Raw genomic sequence first — 6,000 nt, forward strand, 5'->3', positions numbered from 1 at the left:
TTTAAACATGCTGAGTGGACAACTTTCTTGGTAGTCATTCAGAGGCTAGCGCCCTTGACTATCCGAGAAATAAACTCAGCTCAGGTAAACCTTTACCCCCATCACACGTATTAATGGCATAGCAACAAAATATAGAAAACAAAACAAAACAAAAAACAAAACCAAAAAAAAAAACAAAAAAAAACGTGAGAATTACCCATTCTCGATTACTGTTTGCACAAAACCACCGGTTAAGTAAGCAGCATTTCTTCCCACTTTATCTTGCCTTGAAGCCTCGTGAGGGATGTCCTTTTCTCTTCCCTGCAACCTCTTTCTCATATAAGAGATGTTGTGAGTTTGTCTCTGCTTTATCGTTGTTTTCATGGCAGGTGCTTGGCTGAGCTCCAATCATGGTCCCCATGGTCCCGCCAGACTTTCACAAGAAACACCCGTCTAGCAGAAAACACTATCACTAATTTCCCCCACTCTTTATCTGTACCTAAACCTAAACGTAGATTCCATGTAACAAAACTTCTTTCTTAGAACTGCACGCTTATGGAATTGTCTTCCGCTTTCCTGCTTTCCAGCTGACTACAATATGGTTGTCTTCAAGTCTAATGTAAATAAGTTTTTGATGAAGCGTTCCATATAAGTTGACAAATTTACCGAATTTCCATTATTAACGATTACTATATTGTCCAATTTCTACTGTACACTCTTTAACCCTTATCCTCGAGTAACCTCTTGGCCTTGATAAGTGATGATGTCTATGTAAAAAAAAACCCCAAAAAAAGCAAAACATAAGCATAGAAAATGAGGATTGAAGGACCAACTAGGTAAATGAGGGTTACATGTCGTCGTTTAAAAAAGCGTTGCGATGCTCTATTTAAAAAAAGGGTTGCGACAACAATAATATAAATAATAACATTAATAAACGAAGTATTATAGGATTTTGTGATCCATTTTAAGGGAGATTGGAGATAGTTTCATCTTCCACTGAGTAATTTCAGGAGGAAACTGTACAAGTCGTGAAGGTCCTCATTTTTGAAAGCCTAGCTTAATGTTCCTGTGCAAGCGTCTTTAATAACATGATTTAAAAATATTTTTCCAAACTATACTGATACAAAAAAACAAACAGAATTCTTTAAAAACCTTTAATATTTGCACCGTATTTCATGACTTTGAACATGTCTTTGTAAATATATTTACGAGCAGCTGACAGCAAATATACAACTATTGGAGTTTAAGATGATGATCGATAATTCGAATCCCCGGTGGAAATGATTACTGATCAGTTCTAAGTCCCCGTCATTTGTACGTTAAACGTTCTATGATTACTATAAATGATAATTGAACATAATTAAATCAGTCATGTCCAAGGGACACAAACATAAATCTGCTTCAGTAAATTAAATAAAATTACGAATTTGAATGTTCAAATAATATTAGTGCTGTGGAAAGGTAACAGAGGAGACAACCAACAAAAACAAAAAACAAAGAACAAACAAAAAAAAAACAATAGCAACAACAAAAACAACAACAACTACTACTACTACTACTACTACTACTACGCAAAATTCACACCAAAGCCTCAAAACTGAAGCTGGTCTGCCAGAACACTATATATACAAATGTAGACAAACTTAGACATATTTTATTGGTTCTAAAATATAGGTTCCTTTTTACCAATTTTAATAAAATATTAGCCATAGAATAGTATTATAAAAAGCCTTCAAATTTTGATCTCGTTTCAAAGATATGAGCAGTTCAGTATTCAATTTGGCTACTAGTACAGATAAATATATATATATATATATATATATATATATATATATATATATATATATATATATTTCCTCGAAACCTCTGATCTTGATTGAGAGGAGACTGAAACTCGCTACTATGGTTTAAAATGATCTAAAATAACAGCAAGGAGAGACTTGATTCTAAATATTTCTCATATGTTATATCTCCCCGCTTTTAGAAATAGGGTATCTCCAGTATCAAAAAATCCTTATACATTGTAAAATTTATTTTAGTATGAAAACATAAGACGGGTAATATAACGTATGAGAAATATTTACCATTGCTATGTATTTGATATAATTATAACAAAGAATAATATTAAGAAATTTTAAAATAATATAATGGAAGTTTCGAATCAAGTCTCCCCTTGCTTATATTAGCAGGTTTTAGTCTCCCTTCCATCAAGGCCGGAGGTTTTCGGATAAATAAAATCAATATACCTGCTCTGTTCACTCATTGAGCACTATTTTGGTAGACACATGTTGTTTCATTGGATGTACTTCTAGGAAACTAAACTCTACTGGCTATATATATATATATATATATATATATATATATATATATATATATATATATATATATATATATATATAGGTTTCAATCCTGGCTTGAGGTAGTTGCCTGTCTAGCCGCACTGATGAGCTGTGAAACAGCGAAAGAGTACTGTATGTGGATGACTATAGTGCTCCTCACCTTGAGTTGAGCATATTGAGAAGTGAAAAACGAATTACCATTAGCATATAAGCGACGCTCTTTGTGTAAACAAATCGAGCGGAGGTATTTCGGACGATATCAAAGCATCGTTAAACTCACTACTCGTTCAAGCAGCCGCCAATAGCGTAATGGTTAGAAGCCTTGACTGCCGTATAAACGGTCGGGTTTCAATCCTGGCTTGAGGTAGTTGCCTGTCTAGCCGCACTGATGAGCTGTGAAACAGCGAAACAGTACTGTATGTGGATGACTATAGTGCTCATCACCTTGAGTTGAGCATATTGAGAAGTGAAAAACGAATTACCATTAGCATATAAACGACGCTCTTTGTGTAAACAAATCGAGCGGAGGTATTTCGGACGATATCAAAACATCGTTAAACTCACTACTCGTTCAAGCAGCCGCCAATAGCGTAATGGTTAGAAGCCTTGACTGCCGTATAAACGGTCGGGTTTCAATCCTGGCTTGAGGTAGTTGCCTGTCTAGCCGCACTGATGACTGTACTGTATGTGGATGACTATATATATATATATATATATATATATATATATATATATATATATATATATTAGTGATGGGACGATTCCAAAGTTTTTAACGATTCCGATAGAATTACCGATTTCCTTCGAACTTTCCAATTTCGATACGATACTCGATTCCGATTCTTTTAAAATTAATAAATATTTAATTAGAGTTTTGTTGTTTTTTTGTAAAGTTTTAAATTATTACACAACCCCTCGGGTAATTTCCGTGTATATTTTTCTCTTAAATATTTTCCATGTAATTTATTGAAAATTGTAAGACAACCGAAGATTTATTTAGATTTTAAAACAAAACCAGATTGCATCAATTCGTCGTTAGTGTTCAACATGCTAATTGAAAGTTTTCGTAAACAGTTGAAATTAGTCGACGAATGGTAGGTAAAATAAGAAAACGATGTAAGAACAAAATATCTAACAAGGCCCTCCTATTGTTACGAACGGATTTCTAAATAATAATGTTACTATTTAGAAAACCGCGAGGAGGGCGTGGGCTTTGTTATATTTTCTGTGCCTTCTCTTTATGAACGAAATTTAAATTTTATTTTAATTAAAAAAAAATTGGTGGGTTATTAAATTGATTTGCTTTGCTGTAAAAAAAAAAAACACATACCCACACAAATGAGATACAAATAATGATGAATGATGACAAAATTGTAGATTAACAATCTTAGGTAAATCCCCATTCCAAAATGAGATATTACTTATAAAGTTCATTACATGTGAAACCCTTAAGAACTTGACGGAAAAAGCAATCATTTTAGTATTTAGAGGGAGAGCAGTTTCGAATATAACTGTAACGTAAAATAATTATTTGTGAAACATTCTTGTTTTTTATGGATGTTAACTAAATTGTTTCCCACTTAAGTTCGATTGGCAACGCCATAAAACCATGCGTATACGCTTCAACGAGTAAACATCACAGTCCCAAATAAACGAACATAATTTATCTCTAAACATAATAAAAATATTTTGCTTTTGGTTAACTGCCCCAACTTGAATTTTTAAATTTATGTGCGAAACTGATCCTGCACTTTAAATTCTTAAATAAATCCTTTTATATTTATTTATTTTTTTTTACAATTATGAGTTTTTATAGGCAATGTTTTTATTTAATTTTTAAACAGTTACGTGTAAAACGGTACATGTAAATACTGTATTCTCATGAAGTTATCGGTGTTTTTTCTTCTGTTTTCACTATTTGTCAATCGCAATTATAACTTTTTATTGCGAAGAGAAAAATCTGATTCTCCATTTCTTATGCCATTGCATGAACACAATCTGAAAAACACATTTTCATGTATAAATTTAATGTAAAATCGTCACCTCGTTCGAATCAGAACGTTATTTATGGACATGTAACGGATTTGTTTGTTTTTAATTTTTACCAGGTTCATGTTTTTGGTCAAAATCTAGTATAAAATATGTCATTTTCAAAAGTCATAAAAGATACTAGTGTTTTCTACTACTAACTCTAAGTCCGGGTGATAATACGAAAAATAAACCGATTACTTGAGGTTTTATGATTTTGCCGATTAGGTTTCGGAGTCAGTGGTAAAGTATTAGTTAACTGCTTTAAAACAATAAGAATGGCCCGGAAACGGGTGATAATTTTACGTTAAATTTATGAATTTAGGAAAATAGAGAAACAGAAAAAAGGTCAACGGAAAAAATGAGTATTTGTCCGAATTTAATTTAGTAAAGTTAGACCAATTTAGTACAATTAGACAATTTAATTTAGCCAAATTAGACGTATTAAAATTTGAGAACCTGTAAACACCAATTACATATAACCATTCACAAGTAAGACAAGCAAAAAAAATTAAGGAAGTAGAAACCACTTGAAATAATAATAAACTTTTGTTTAAAGAGGAAAAAATGAATTGAAATGGGAGGGAGAAAAAACAATAATGAAGTCTGAAGTTCACCTTTTAACCGTATAAAAGACTGTATTTTGACTACCAAAATGTCCCTTTTTGGCGAACCTTAAAGGTTCTAGTAACAGTTCAGGAGAGAGAAAGAATAGAATTAAAACATAAGAAAAGATTAAGAAAGAGGCAAAACTTACTTTGAGGTAAGAATAGCTTTTTTAGAAGCAATGATAATTTATAAGGAATTTTTTTTAGAGAGAATTTTTATTCCTGCTTGAGATAGCATAAAAATAAACATGTCTTGTTGGATTTTCTTCTTTTTTATCAAATATCTTCAACTTTCTTTTACTCATATTTGTCGGCTTTTACTTGGGGAAAAAACATTACTTGACCTGATGTAGCTTCGACAGCTTAGTCGAACGAAAACTTTTTCTTATTAGAGAAGGCTGTTCTTGCTGCACCATTGAAAATTGTATACTTTCCTTTTCACTTCGAATATTTCCTGAGGAACAAGCAAATTATTGTTGTTTGCAACGTCACTTTTTAACTCGTCTGCGATTTAACTTTGCACATATTTCTTTTTCTCTAGACAAGACTTGATTTGATTTTTAAGACTTTTCTGCCTGAACTCAGCCGGCATTTTTCTCTTCATTTTCGTCACCTAGACGAACTGACGAAATAGGACCTTCAACTAGAGCCTCCTAATGTCTCATCACGATAGGTTACTACATCCAGGTCCGACATTTTCAAGCAACGACCTTTCACTCCCAAAATCTAAGGCAGCAACTGCCTTTTTCACTTCTATTTTCGCTTAAATCGACGAGCAAAAAATCACTGCACTAATCGTCACCAACGAAACAGTCACGTGCTATCAGCAGCAGTCTACAACTACTTGCATAGAGGAGGTGGGTTAAAGTAAGAAGAAAAGAAAGAGAGAAAGAAGGCTAAATGGAAGAATTAAATTCTGACCTATTTTGGCTAGCTAGGAAAAAAGGGCAATTATTGAATAAATATAGATAGAAAATAAATTTTAAAATGGTTTTTGTAGGAGATATTGTTTTAAAAAGAGATCCCCTAAACCCGATACCCAACTC

The sequence above is a fragment of the Euprymna scolopes genome, chromosome 5, assembly GCF_053919585.1.
Source record: "Euprymna scolopes isolate OS-2025 chromosome 5, ASM5391958v1, whole genome shotgun sequence".
NCBI classification, from domain to species: Eukaryota; Metazoa; Mollusca; class Cephalopoda; order Sepiida; family Sepiolidae; genus Euprymna; species Euprymna scolopes.